A 15,019-nucleotide genomic window follows, 5' to 3' on the forward strand; every position below is an offset into this window, starting at 1 on the left:
GCTCTCTGTTTGTGCTGTCTCCGCCCTTCCCCGAGTCACAGCCCTGGAAACTTAAAATGACTGGGGCTTTCTCCACTGAGCCGAAACAGAAACATAGTCCCCTTCAGACCCAGTCAAGGCAACCCTCTGGCTCTCCCAGGTCAGTCGTCACCCAAAGCCTCTGTCTGTTTGTTGGGGCTGCGTACCTGTAGTGAGCAGTTCACACTCACTACTTAAAACCCCAGTTGGAGCTCAGCTGAGCCGTATTCGCTTGCTGGGAGAGAGCTTCTCTCTGGCACCACGAGGCTCCGCAGCTCGGGCTATGGGGGAGGGCATCTCCCGACCTGGTTCCGCAGGTTTTACTTACAGATTTTATGCTGTGTTCTCGGGCATTCCTCCCAGTTCAGGTTGGTGTTTGATGAGTGGACGGTCTAGTTTATCCCCCCACAGTTATTCTGGATTATTTACTAATTGTTTCTGGTTTTTTGTAGTTGTTCCAGGGGGCTGCTTAGCTTCCATTCCTCTCTATGCCGCCATCTTGCCCCTCCTCCCCTCATTTTTTTTAATAATAAATTTTACTTTGAAATAAGTTCAGTCTTACAGGAACAGTTGAAAAAACAGTACAAACCCCATACATAGAACTCCATCATACCCCGATCCCCTCCCTCGATACCCCGATCCATCACCTTTAAGATCCTGTCACACCACTGTCTCTTTCTTTCCCTCCCTCTCTCCCTCCCTCCCTAACACCCATCATCTATTGCTCTGTCCTCTGAACATATGAGAGCAAGCTGCACATATCTTTGAACAAACAATATAATTCACATATACCTTTCCCATGCAGAAGAACATTCTTTTATGCAATCTCATTAAACACAACCAAGAAGTTCAAGAAATTCAACATTGATATAAAGCTTACATTCTATATTTCCTTTTTTTTCTTGTGTTGCATCTGTGTCCCTTTTATCCTCCTCTTCTCCGACCTCAGATCCCATCCAGGATCATCCTTGGCATTTAATTGTCATCTATTTAGACTGTCTTATTTTTTTTTTCAATTGTGGAAAGATATATATAGCCTAAATCTTCCTATTCCACCCCTCCCTAGCATTCTATTAGTGGGATTAATCACATTTCCAGTGTTGCAATGCTATCACCTTCCGACCATCCATTTCTAGAAGTTTCCCTTCACCCCAAACAAAAACCCTACTCTCATTTCTTAACTCCCCATTGCCCCTTCCCTCACTTCTTGGAACCCCTAATCTGCTTTTCATCTCTATAGTCATATTCTCTGATACTTTCTTTGTGTTTACCATGGGGCATATTCTCTGATACTTTCTTTGTGTTTACCATGGGGCTTAAATTTAACATCTTAAATCTTTAACAGTCTTGTTTTTCTTTGATACCAACTTAACTTCAATAGGACACATAAACTGTGTTCCTGTACTCCTGCATTCCCCCACCTTTATGTAGTTCTTGTCAAAAATTATATATTTTACATTGAGTCCAAAACCACCGATTTATTATTACAGTTTATGTATTTTAGATCCTGTAGGAAGTAAATAGTGGAGTTATAAATCAACAATACAGTAGTATTGGTCTTTATATTTACCATGTGATCTTTACTGGAAATCTTTAATTCTTCATGTGGTTTCAGTCAGTTGTTTAGTGTCCCTTCCTTTCAGCCTGCTTAGGACTGATCTACTGGTGCTGAAGTCCTTCAGCTTTTGATTATCTGGGAATGTTTTCATCTCCCCCTCATTTTTATCCTTCAGATGTTTGTGAATTCTCCAAGTCTCTGATGGTTATTGACTTCTATTTGTATTCCATGGTGATCAGAGAATGTGCTTTGAACAAATTCATTTTTTTATTTTTTATTTTGTTGAGGCTTGTTTTTATGTCCCCGCATACAGTCCATTCTGGAGAAAGATCTGTGATCACTAGTGAAGAACGTGTGTCCCGGTGACCTGGGATGTAATAGTCTATATATGTCTGTTGAAAGTCTCTATATCTCTCTCTCATTTGTTGGTTTCTCTGTGGGTAGGGCTCACTTTAGTATCTGACGTAGGGCAGGTCTTTTATTAGCAAAATCTCTCAGCATTTGTTTGTCTGTGAAAAATTTAAGCTCTCCCTCAAATTTGAAGGAGAGCTTTGCTGCATAAAGTATTCTTGGTTGGAAATTTTTCTCTCTCAGAATTTTAAATATGTCATGCCACTGCCTTCTCGCCTCCATGATGGCCGCTGAGTAGTCAGAACTTAGTCTTATGTTGTTTCCTTTGTATGTGGTGAGTTGCTTTTCTCTTGCTGCTTTCAGAACTTGCTCCTTCTCTTCAGTATTTGACAGTCTGATCAGAATATGTCTTGGAGTGGGTTTATTTGGATTTATTCTATTTGGAGTTTGCTGGGCATTTATGCTTTGTGTATTTATATTGTGTAGAAGGTTTGGGAAGTTTTCCCAACAATTTCTTTGAATACTCTTTCTAGAGTATTACCCTTATCTTCCCCTTCTGGGACACCAGTGAGTCTTAAATTTGGACGTTTTATTTTATCTATCATATCCCTGAGATCCATTTTGATTCTTTGTATTTTTTTCCCCATTCTTTCTTTTTTTCTTCTGTTTTCTTTTCTGTGCTTCTCGAGGAGGCTGAGTTGTTGTTCAGCCTCCTCTAGTCTTGTATTATGAGTATCCAGAGTCTTTTTAATTTGGCCTACAGTTTCTTTAATTTCCATAAGATCTTCTATTTTTTTATTTACTCTTGCAATATCTTCTTTATGCTCTTCTAGGGTCTTCTTCATGTCTTTTATATTCTGTGCCATGCTCTACTTCAAGTCCTTTATATCCCATGCCATGTTCTCATTGCCTGTCTGTAGTTCTTTGATTAATTCTGCCAAGAACTGTGTGTCTTTGGATCTTTTGATTTGAGCGTTTGGGTTCGGGTTCTCCATGTCATCTGGTTTTATCATATGCTTTAAGATTTTCTGTTGTTTTTGTCCTCTTGGCATTTGCTTTACTTGATCTTTAATTTGTTAGAATTGTAGTTTGGTGACATACACTTTCTCTAACTAACCAGCAGATGGCGTCCGTGAGTCACTTATTCCCCTCAAGTCAGTTCTCCCCAACTTTGTGGTGTGTGGGGATCTGATTCTTGTGGGGTCCAACTGGTGCACTTAATTTGGGTGTTTTGTCGGTGCTGTCTGCCCTCAGTGAGGGGCGTGTGCCTGAGCAGTTAGGGAGGATGGGCAGCTTTAACAATCAAACCTCCCAGGTATTCCTGGAGATTTAAGGCTGTTCTCTGCCACTGACACAAAAGTCCTTGGTATTGGCGTAGGTTCCCTGGGATTTCTGAGCGGTTCCACCCTCCTTGCTGTGCTTTTCCAGGACCTCTGCTGAAGCGGGAGGGCCGTGCCATGTCACAAGTGAGCATCAGCCTCCAGGGAAGCCCTGGGCCACCAGGCTGTGTAGGGGCGTTCCCAGCCTGCTTCAAAGATGGTTGAATGGGACACTTAACTTCCGCCTTTCCGCACAGCTCTGCTCTCCCAGCTCCGGGACAATCAGCCGTAGGTGTATTCAAGGCCACTGTCCATGACCGATATTGTGTCATGTGAGTGGTGCTGCGGAAAAGACTCCCTGTCAGTCTGGGTTTCTTGGCTGGGCTCTGTGCTGTGTGTTCAGCCCTGGGCAGGCGTAGCCCCACCCAGTGGGGTGACAGCTGAGAGGCTGCGTTTCTTGGCTCGGCTCCGTGCTGTGTGTTCAGCTCCGGGCAGGAGTAGCCTCACCCGCCCGGGAGACGGCAGCAAGTCGTGCGGGTTTTTTTTGTTGTTGTTGTTGTTTTTTCTCTCCTTTTGGCTCCCCTTTGCTCCCCTGCACCCGAGACAATCAGCAGTGGGTGTGGGAAGGGGTATCCTCCACCCCAGACACCGAGGTGTTAGTCCAGACCGCTCCTGTCTTATCTGCAGCTGTTCCCGGGCTTCTTTTTCTTTTAAAAACACCAACCCACTGTTTCCCCACACTGCAGCTTGGCCAAGGGACTCAGCCAACTCACTCACTCGTTTCAGAATACAGACTCCTGGTTTCACCAAACGCACGTTCCCTGTGGCTTTAGCAGAGCTTGTCTGGCTGGTGCTACTCTGGAACTGGTATTCTGGGTCACTTTCTGGTTTTTTATCTAGTGTTTTCCACAGAGGTGGTTTTTGCTCTGTCTCACCTAGCCACCATCTTAGGCCTCCCCCCCTCCCTCATTTTTTAAATCAAGATTTATTCACATACCATACAATCATCCAAAGTATATAATCCATTAATCACATTACCATCGTATAGTTGTTCATTCATCACCCCGATCTGTTTTTTTAACATTTTTCTTGTACCAGAAAAAGTGAAAGCAAGATTAAAAAAAAATGAGAGTAATAACAGATCACCCAAATTGCCCCCCCCAATTCTTCCTTTAGTGTTTTTTTTTTTTTTTTTTGCTCCCATTTTTCTATTCATCCATCCATACACTGGACAAAGGGGAGTGTGATCCACATGGCTTTCCCAATCACATTGTCACCCCTCATAAGCTACACTGTTATACAGTCGTCTTCAGGGGTTCTGGATTGTAGTTTGATAGTTTCAGGTATTTACTGCTAGCTATTCCAATTCAATAAAACCTAAAAAGGGTTGTCTATACTGTGCGTAAGAGTGCCCATCAGAGTGACCTCTTGGCTCCTTTTGGAATCTCTCAGCCACTGAAACTTATTTCATTTCATTTCACGTCCCCCTTTTGGTCACAAAGATGTTCTCCGTCCCACGATGCCAGGGCTAGAATCTTCCCTGGGAGTCATATTTCATGTTGCCAGGGAGATTTACAAACCTGGGTGTCAGATCTCATGTAATGGAGAGGGCAGTGATTTCACCTGCCAAGTTGGCTTAGCTAGAGAGAGTCTCCCTCATTTTTTTTTTAATTTCTTTTTTTTATTAAATTCAGTTTTATTGAAATACATTCACACACCATACAATCATCCATGATATATAATCCACTGTCCACAGTATGATAACATAGTTATGTGTTCATCACCACAATCTGTCTCTGAACATTTTCCTTACATCAGAAAGAACCAGAACAAGAATAAAAAATAAAAGGGAAAAAAAACACCCAAATCATCCCCCCATCCCACCCCATTTGTCCTTTAGTTTTTATCCCCATTCCTCCACTCATCCATACACTAGATGAAGGGGATGTGATCCACAAGGTCTTCACAATCACACTGTCACCCCTCGTAATCTACATTATTATATAATTGTCTTCAGGAGTCCAGACTGCTGGGTTGGAGTTTGGTAGTTTCAGGTATTTACTTCTAGCTATTCCAATACATTAAAGCCTAAGAGGTGTTATCTATATAGTGCATAAGAATGTCCACCAGAGTGACCTCTTGACTCCATTTGGAATCTCTCAGCCACTGAAACTATTTCGTCTCATTTTGCATCCCCCTTTTGGTCAAGAAGATACTCTCAGTCCCACGATGCCGGGTCCACATTCATCCCCGGGAGTCATACTCTGCGTTGCCAGGGAGATTTACACCCCTGAGAGTCGGGTCCCACGTAGGCGGGAGGGCAGCGAGTTCACCTGTCGAGATGGCTCAGTTAGAGAGAGAGAGGACCACATCTGAGCAACAAAGAGGTACTCAGGGGGAGACTCTTAGGCACCATTACATACAAGTTTAGACTCTCTGTGGTAATGAGCTTCATAAGGGCAAGTCCCATGCTCGAGGGCTCAGCACATCAAACTGCCAGTCCCAATGTTTGTGACAACAGATGCTAGGGGATCAGCATCTCAAAGTTTAGAGATAGGCCTTACACTTCAGGGATAGAGTTAACTGCTGTAAGAGCTTACAATCTAGGGACTATTACAATTATTGTGTCCACGTTAGGCTATGTTCTAAGATTCAATTCTGAGTTTACACATTGTAGTTAGTCCATATTGGTGAGGCATCATCCCTCTCACCATGTTTTCTCCAACACTTTTACTCCTATATATATATTTTCCTACAATTTTATAGAGTTATATTCACATACCATACATTTATCCACAGTGTACAATCAGTTGTTCATGGTATCATCATAAAGTTGTACACTTATCACCACAATCAGCATTTGAACATACTTATTACTACAAGAAAAATCGTTTTTTTTTTTTTTAGCAATAAGAAAAAATGATAAAAAGAAAAATAACATGTCATACAATACAATATACTACTAAGGACAGCAAATAACACCACTACCAAGAATCCCATATTACTCCTCTATATCCCCTTCTCATATACATTTAGCATTGGCGTATTGCCTTTGTTACATTTAATGGAGGTATATTACAATGTTCATGTTGACCATAGACTCCAGTTTGCTTTGATTATGTTTTTTCCTGAATACCATCCCTTTTTCAAATTTCTACATAGTTGACATTCATTTGCTTTCCCACATGCAAAAACATTTTTATATTTGTATATTTAGTAACAGTCATTGGCCACTCCATGGATTGGAAGACTAAATATAGTTAAGATGGCAATTTTACCTAAACTGATTTACAGATTCAATGCAATACCAATTCAAATCCCAACAACTTACTTTACAGAAATAGAAAAACCAATAGCTAAATTTATTTGGAAGGGTAAGGTACCCCGAATAGCCAAAAATGTCTTGAGAAAGAGGAGTGAAGTGGGAGGTCTCACACTACCTGACTTTGAGGCATATTACAAAGCTACAGTGCACAAAACAGCATGGTACTGGCATAAGGACAGATATACTGATCGATGGAATCAAATTGAGTGTTCAGAAGTAGACCCGCACATCTATGGACAACTGATCTTTGATAAGGCAGTGAAGCCGAAGCAACTGGGAAAGAGCAGCCTGTTCAATAAATGGTGTTTGGAGAACTGGATATCCATTTCCAAAAGAATGAAAGAGGATGTCCATCTCACACCTTATACCAAAATTAACTCAAAGTGGATCAAAGACCTAAACATTAGCACCAAGACCATAAAACTCTTAGAAGAAAATGTAGGGCAATATCTTAAAGATCTTGTGAAAGGAGATGGTTTCTTAGACCTCACACCCAAGGCACGAGCAACCAAAGAACAAATAGACAAATGTGATCTCCTCAAAATTAAACACTTTTGTACATCAGAGGACTTTGTCAGAAAAGTCAAAAGGCAACCTACACAATGGGAGATGATATTTGGAAACCACATATCAGATAAGGGTTTAATATCCCGAATATATAAAGGAATCCTGCATCTCAATAACAGAAAGACAAACAATCCAATTAAAAAATGGGCAAAAGACATGAACAGACATTTTTCTGAAGAGGAAATACAAATGGCTCAAAAGGATATGAAAAAATGCTCAGCTTCACTGGCTAGTAAGGAAATGCAAATCAAAACCACAATGAGATATCATCTCACACCTACCAGAATGGCCATTATCCAAAAAACAGAAAATGACAAGTGCTGGAGAGGATGTGGAGAAAGAGGCACACTTATTCATTGTTGGTGGGAATGTAGAATGGTGCAACCACTCTGGAAGACAGTATGGAGGTTCCTCAGGAAGCTAAATATAGATTTGCCATATGACCCAGCTATTCCATTGCTGGGTATATACTCAGAGGAACTGAAACTTAAGACACAAACAGACATTTGTAAACCAATGTTTATTGCAGCATTATTCACAATTGCCAAAAGATGGAAACAGCCCAAATGTCCATCAAAGGACGAGTGGATAAACTGTGGTATATACACATGATGGAATATTATGCAGCTGTAAGACAGAACAAAGACATGGATCATGTAATAATGTGGATGAACCTTGAGGACATTATGTTGAGTGAAGTTAGCCAGAAACAAAAGGACAGATTCTGTATGGTCTCACTAATATGAACAGACATTAATGAACAAACTTTGGGAGTTAAAAGCTGACAACACAGGCGACCAGGAGATAGAAAGATGGCAGAGATCAGCCATTTGATGCTGAAGGACTACAGAATGTTTAGGATTGATTGCATAGATCCAGAAATAGACAGGATAATACTGTGTGATGGTAGCACGGTATTGTAAGTACACCGAACAAAGATGTCTGTGAGTAAAGCTGAAAGAGGTGGGATAGGAGAATGTATGACTCCCTCATTTTTGAAAGACAGTTTTGCTAAATATAGAAATTTTGCTTGGCAACTTTTTTACTTTAAGCACTTTAAATATATCATACCACTGCCTTCTTGCCTCCACGATTTCTTATAAGAAATCAGGATTTCATCTTATTGAGGCTCCCTTGTACATCACGCATTGCTTCTCTGTAGTGGCTTTCAGAATTCTGTCTTTCTCTTTGGCATTCAACAGTTTATTTGTAACGTGGCACATTGTGGGTCTATTTGGGTTCATCTTGTTTGGAGTTCATTGAGTGTCTTGGATATGTATATTCATGTCTTTCATTACATTTGGTAAGTTTTCAGGCATTATTTTTAAAAATATTCTCTCTCTTCCCCTTTCTCTCTTTCTTCTCTTTCTGGGATTCCCACAGATGGTGCCCCAACAGGTTCCTCAGATTCTGTTCACTTTTCTTATTTCTTTCTTCCTTCTGCTCCTCAGACTGAATGATTTCAGTTGTTTTATCTTCAAGTACACTGATTCTTTTTTTCTGCAAGGGCCTATCTGCTGTTGAACACCTCTAGGAAATTTTTAATTTTTGTTACTGTGGTCTTCAACTCTGTTAGATTCCTTTTTATAATTTACATCTGTCTACTGAAATTCTCTTTGTGTTCATCTGTCATTTTCCTGGTTTCCTTTAGTTCTTTTTCCATGTTTTTCTTTAGCTCCTTGAACATATTTAGGGCCTTTTTAAAAAAAATTCAGTTTTATTGAAATATATTCACATACCATACAGTCATCCATGGTGTACAATCAACTGTTCACAGTACCATCTTATAGTTGTGCATTCATCACCCCAATCTATTTCTGAACATTTTCCTTACATCAGAAAGAATAAGAATAAGAATGAAAAATAAAAGTAAAAAAAGGACACCCAAAGCATCCCCCCCATCCCACCCTATTTGTCATTTAGTTCTTATCCCCATTTTTCTACTCATCCATCCCTACACTAGATAAAGGGAGTGTGATCCACAAGGTTTTCACAGACATGTCATCCCCTGTAATCTACATTATTACATAATCTTCTTCAGGAGTCCAGACTACTGGGTTGGAGTTTGGTACTTTCAGGTATTTACTTCTAGCTATTCCAATACATTAAAACCTAAGAGGTGTTATCTATATAGTGAATAAGAACTTCCACCAGAGTGACCTCTCAACTCCATTTGAAATCTCTCAGCCACTGAAACTATTTTGTCTCATTTTGAATCCCCCTTTTGGTCAAGAAGATATTCTCAATCCCACGATGTAGGGCAATTTTTAAAAAGTCTGTGTCAAAAATTAAATGAATAATGAGGGGATGGGGGTGGGATGTTTTGGGTGTTCTTTTTTACTTGCATTTTTATTTTTATTTTTTTGAGTAACGAAAATGTTCAAAAATTGATTGTGGTAATGAATGCATAACTATATGATGGTAGTGTAAACGATTGTACACTTTCTATGGTAGGTGGATATATCTCAATAAAATTGAATAAAAAAAGTCTTTGGTATGTCCCAGGTCTGGTCCTCCTCATTCATGGATTTTTATGCTTTAATATTCTCATTTGCCTGGGCCATCGCTTCCTGTTTCTTTGTATGTTTTGTAGTCTTTTGTTGAAACCTGGACATTTTGATATTTTAAAATGGAATTTAGACTCTGAGATGTCTGTTCCTTAGGCTTCTGTCCAGCTAGTGTTATGACAGAACTTTCCTTGGATTCCAGGAGTTAACAATAAAAGAAAGAAAGAAAGAAAGAAAAAACAAAATACCTTTTCCAGTCTTTGCAGATCGACCTGTGCAAGTGCACGCCTTCAGTACTTATACAGAACATTTAGAGAAAAGCTTAAGGCCAAAGCATAGGAGCCTCCTGATCCTTTCTGTGCATGCGTCTTGTCTTGGGTATGTGCTTGTGGCTTAGGAATTCCCCTGTTTATATGGATACAAATGTCCCCTCTTTCCTAAGAAACAATTTCCTTATGGTCCCGGGCACTACGGTGTATGTCCTACAGCCAGCAATCTCCAGGCAGCTGTGACTTGACTGCTCTTTCACAGTGTTCTGTAGGAGAGTTTGGTGAATCACCTTCTACACGCAAGGCAACTTCTGGGACGGCAAGTCCCTCAGGCCACCACCAGCCAGATTGGGCCAGACGTATGAGCTACCATATGTGTACGAGGGTGACTCCACTTCCTCCTGTACTGGGACCAGGGATCCACACTGGGAGCACAGGCCAGCTCCTTGTCAAGCTGGTGAGAGGTGGGGGAGGGGCCAATCAGGGCACCTCGAAATCCTACTGTTTTCGGGTGGCCTTTTTCTCGATTTGGTGCATGCCCTGTTACTGCAGTCCTTTGTTTTCTGGAGCTTTGAGGAAGATTTTCTATCAGTTCTTGCTGGTTGTTCAAAGATTCTTTGGGTGGATGGAGCTCTGAGCGTCTAACTGCACCTTTTTGATTGGGGTGAGGCCCCCTGTTCTGATTTTTTGAGGTGTGTGAATAGATTGGGTTCTCCTGGCTCATGCTCAGAATTTGGCTTTGCTCAGGAAATCTCCCATCATGCTCTGGGAATCTTGTGGGCACATTTGTCTCCCCATTAATCACAAGGTTGCTTCAACAGTCTTTCTCACGACTTCAAATGTGGCTCCCTGAAACTGGACCTGTGGCTAAAGAGAGTGACATTGTTCTACAGGGGAGTTCAGGTATTTGGTTAAGGGTGTAATCTGACCTGGGCTTTCCTGAAAGACCCTCTAAAGAGGGACACAACAGTTACTCCAGATTCTCAGAGGCCACTTTTTCTCCTGTGTCTTCAAAGTCTACCACTAACATTTATTCATCATGTATTCTGGGCCAAGGACTGGAAAACTGTTTTAAATGCAGTGTCATCCTGAACTCTTACAGGCAACCTGTGAAGTAGGTACTGTTTTTTTCTCCATGCACGTCTGATAAAAAGGAGAGTGTATTAGGAATGCATTTGTCTGTAACTAATGGAAAACATTAAATATAATGCCTCAAACAAACGAAGATGTTCCTCATGTCATGGAGGGGAAGGAGAGGCAGTCCAGGCCTTATATGATGGGCTCTGGATGCCATCAACTTTCCATTCAGTTATCTTTAGCATCTGGTTTTCTTCCTCATGTTTGTTGCCTTGTGGTTACAAGATGGCTGCATTACCTCCAGCATTACGTCAGTGTTCCAGGAAGGAAGAATAGGAAAGACTAAAGAAGTGGTTTTCAAGTGGGAGTGATTTTGCCCCCAAGGGACCATTAGGCAGTATCTGGAGACATTTTTGGTTGTCATAACTGGGCTTGTGTGTTGCTATTGGCATCTAGTGGGTGGAATCCAAAGATGTTGCTAAACATCCTACAATCTTCGGGACAGCTCCCACAATAAAAAATTAGCTGGCCCAATATGTCTAGAGTGCTGAGGTTGATAAATCCTGGTCTAAAGGGAGAAAACAGATGCCGGCAGAGTCTGTCCTATTTTAAAGAGGATTCCTGGAAGTACAACGGTGACTTTTAGTTATGGTTCATTGGCCAGAATCTCATCCCATAGCCAACTCTAGCTACAAAGGAGGCTATTTTGTATTGGGTTCACTGTCATCCTGAGCAGAATTGGGGTCCTGATAGAAAGAGAGGCAAGGGAAGATGGATATTGGGTAGACAAGAGGCAGTGTTTGCTTCAGAAAAGTTAAGTACTTTACCCAAGGTCACAGAGAAAGTGAAGATCAGCAACCACTTGGGCCTCCTCCATTGACCCATCTACGTGTACATGGGCTAGGCTGCCAGAAAGAGATCCAGTTGTCAGGTGCAGCCCCTCTCCAGGTGTCTGCATGAATGAGGAATGGAAATGTATGCACTGGTTATGCAAAACCCTGGAGTTTTTGATCACCCACAAGAAGCTTAAGAAATATTTCTTGCAGGATATAATGTGCAGTCTGTTATATATTTATACCACTGTTCTCAGTATTTGCAGTGGGAATTGCTTTCCTTCTTGTCCCACTTGCAACCACTGGAGAATTGAGTTCAGGCCTGCTTCCCTAAATCTTTGCCCTTTAAGCCACCAAACTATTTGGTGCTTCACTTCTCCCATTCTGAAAAAGTTAAATTAAAAGTGATGGCATTACTATTTACCTTAAGTGGGTATGTCAGTTGGTGCCCATTCAGGAAAACAGATGTCCTTCCAGGTATATCAAGCAGGAAGAGGTTTAATACAGGAAATTGAAGGCATGCGACCATTGGTAGGGCTGGGGAGTGAAGGGCAGAAGCTGCAAATTATCTTTGCTGCTGGAACGACAAAGGAAGGGGTTTTCCCAGGATAATGCATGAAAGCTGCTGGCAGGTGCCTGCCTGTAGCTACCAACAGTGAACAAATGGCCTCTCCTTCCCTTCTGCCTTTTGAATCTCCTATGAGTGCTTCTAGTTGCCAAAGTCTAACCTGGAGGTCCCCCCACCCCGCCCCAGGGCTTTTGAGAGATGTGCTACTCGTTTCTCAGGGAAGAATGTACAGTGGGGTGGGGCGGGCCAATGTGGAATTGACAGCAGACTCTCTGGCAGAAGGAGCATTTGAATTTGAATTGAGCAGTCCATGCACAGCACCTTTGGGAAGAAAGAGCATTCTATTCTGATATTGGTAATACTGCTGCTGGTTTTATGCCCTTATTCTATGTGTCCTTGGGAAGTGAATCTGGATTCTTTGTATTTCTGTTTTGGTTTTCTTCAAGTCATGGTGATGCTAAAGAAATAATCAAAAGGATTCGATGCCCTGAATATACAGTGCAGAAGGTAGTATATGCTGTGAAATTCCATAGTGCAGGGGGACTTCCAAAGGGAGAGGTTTGATAATGCATAATTCACCAGCATGCTCCAGAAAGACCAGTGTTCAGAAAACAATTGTGTATGCCTCAGCCTGGCAATTTCTTTATTTCGGGGGGGAACTATCCAGAGCTCTTTCTTTGCTATAATTACACATGTGATTTGTGGTAAGCTGATAAAATACAGCAAGCAATTAAATGCAATGAAGGAAATAGTAGAATGTCTCTGATAAAGGTTACAGATAGATAAATGAAGTATTGTTTAGTGTTGGGGGAAGAGTTGTAACCTCTAGTTACCTGCTATCTGGGTCACATCAGGCTTTTAGTATGTGTAACTTGCAGGGTTTTGGAGTCAGAATTTGATCTGTGCTATATGCGAGTCTGTGGAACAGCAAAACCCATTATGACCGTACTCTGTGGCACTTGTAAAAAATCCTCTCTTGAGTCTTGAGTTTCAAGTTTCCACTGATATTTAATATTAGAATTATCTCAAGGAAGATAAGGAAAATGTACTGTCTTATTCCATTTATTTCTGGAGTGAGGAAAATTGAAAGGGACTAGGGGAGCAAAAATTGTTACCAAGAGCAGTGTGCAAAGGTCACTGATTTTGCTTTGCTGCTTTGCTGGAATAAAACCAATGTGTTTGGGGTTATCTGGTGTCTTATGCTGGGTCTCCTGGAGGCAGATCTGAAGAGTATTTAAGTGATTAATTAAGGAAGTGCTCCCAAGAGACACCGACAGGGAAAGGTAGGAAGCAAGCCAAGGGTGTGATTTCCGAGTAAGTCTCAGATTCAGCCTAGTCCTGCAGGGAGCTCTGGAGGGCAAATTATACCTCAGAGTTTGTCCTGAATTGGGGCAGAAGAGCTGGACTTTCCTACTCTGCTTACAGCCAGTCATTGGCTAACACCTGCCTGCGGTGAGGGTGGAAGGCAGCTAAACTCCGGAAACTAGCTCTTTCTGAGTGCAGGCAATCAGCTCTAGTTGCCATAACCCAGACATCCTAAGAGAGTCTCAGGTGCTAGCCATGAGGAACAAAAGAACACAGCTGCACAGAAGTGATAAAATGGATCCCAGGGGATCTGGGCAGAACCCTGACAAAGGATGTGCCACCTGGATTCACACCCTTTGAATAAAGCTTTTCTGTTCTTTTTGTGAAACTTAGAATCTGGGGAGGGGAGAAAGAAATTTTCATGTGGACCTGGGAAGTTTCTCCAGAGCATGGGGTCAGCAACCATTTTCTGCAAAGGGCCAGATAGTAAATATTTTTGGCTTTGTGGGCCCCAGAATCTCTGTTGCAACGACTCAACTCTGCTGTTGTAGCACAAAAGCAGCCACAGACAATCCATAAATGAATAGGCATGGCTGTGTTCCAATAAAGCGTCATTTACAAAAACAGGTGGCAGGCTGAATTTGGCCCATGGGCCCTAGTTTGCCAATCACTGTTCTGGAAGCTCCTTGCATGTGCCTAAAGTGGTTTTTTCCTTTACCCATTCCCTATATGCTGCACAATGCAGGGGTTTTCTATCAAAGGATGTTATAATGTTATGATATATCATTCACAGTGTTGCACATATAATCTTTCTAAAGTGTGACTCATATCCTTTTATTCCCCTGCTAAAAATATTTAGCTCTCTTATCTGTAAAATAAATAGACTCTTTAGCATGGCATTTAAGAATCTCTGGGATCTGGCGTCAAGCCAGTTTTCCTGCATTATTTTCCACTCCACCCTCATGTGCTTTATAGTCCAGCTACATCAAACCTCTTGCCGTCTCAAATGTTTCCTATCTCCCAGTCTTTGCCCTTGTGGTTTCCTCTATTAGAATGTCCTTTCTTTCAGCTTTGCCTGTTGAAATCCTAACCATTCTCTAAGATTCAGTTTGTTACCTTCTCCAATAAGCACTTTCCCTACTGGGTAATAGTCCCTCTCTGCTCTGGACTCTGGTAACAATATTGTCTGTTTCTAGTAACACCTTTGTTTTATTTATTTTATACTATATAGTTGTTTTTCTCACTACAGTTTTAGTATGTTGAGGGCAAGGACTAACTTAATTTTTTCTTCCCTCCGCAGAGGCTTGCATATAGTAGATATT

General features: G+C 41.5%; 1 protein-coding gene across 1 annotated transcript in view; it reads left to right on the forward strand.

Moving 5' to 3' along the window:
- The window catches only part of LOC119524022 (phosphate-regulating neutral endopeptidase PHEX-like), a 165,041-nt gene that overhangs the window by 55,815 nt on the left and 94,207 nt on the right, over positions 1 to 15,019 (forward strand). The window lies entirely within an intron of this gene.

Source organism: Choloepus didactylus, chromosome Y (genome assembly GCF_015220235.1).
Source record: "Choloepus didactylus isolate mChoDid1 chromosome Y, mChoDid1.pri, whole genome shotgun sequence".
NCBI lineage: Eukaryota > Metazoa > Chordata > Mammalia > Pilosa > Megalonychidae > Choloepus > Choloepus didactylus.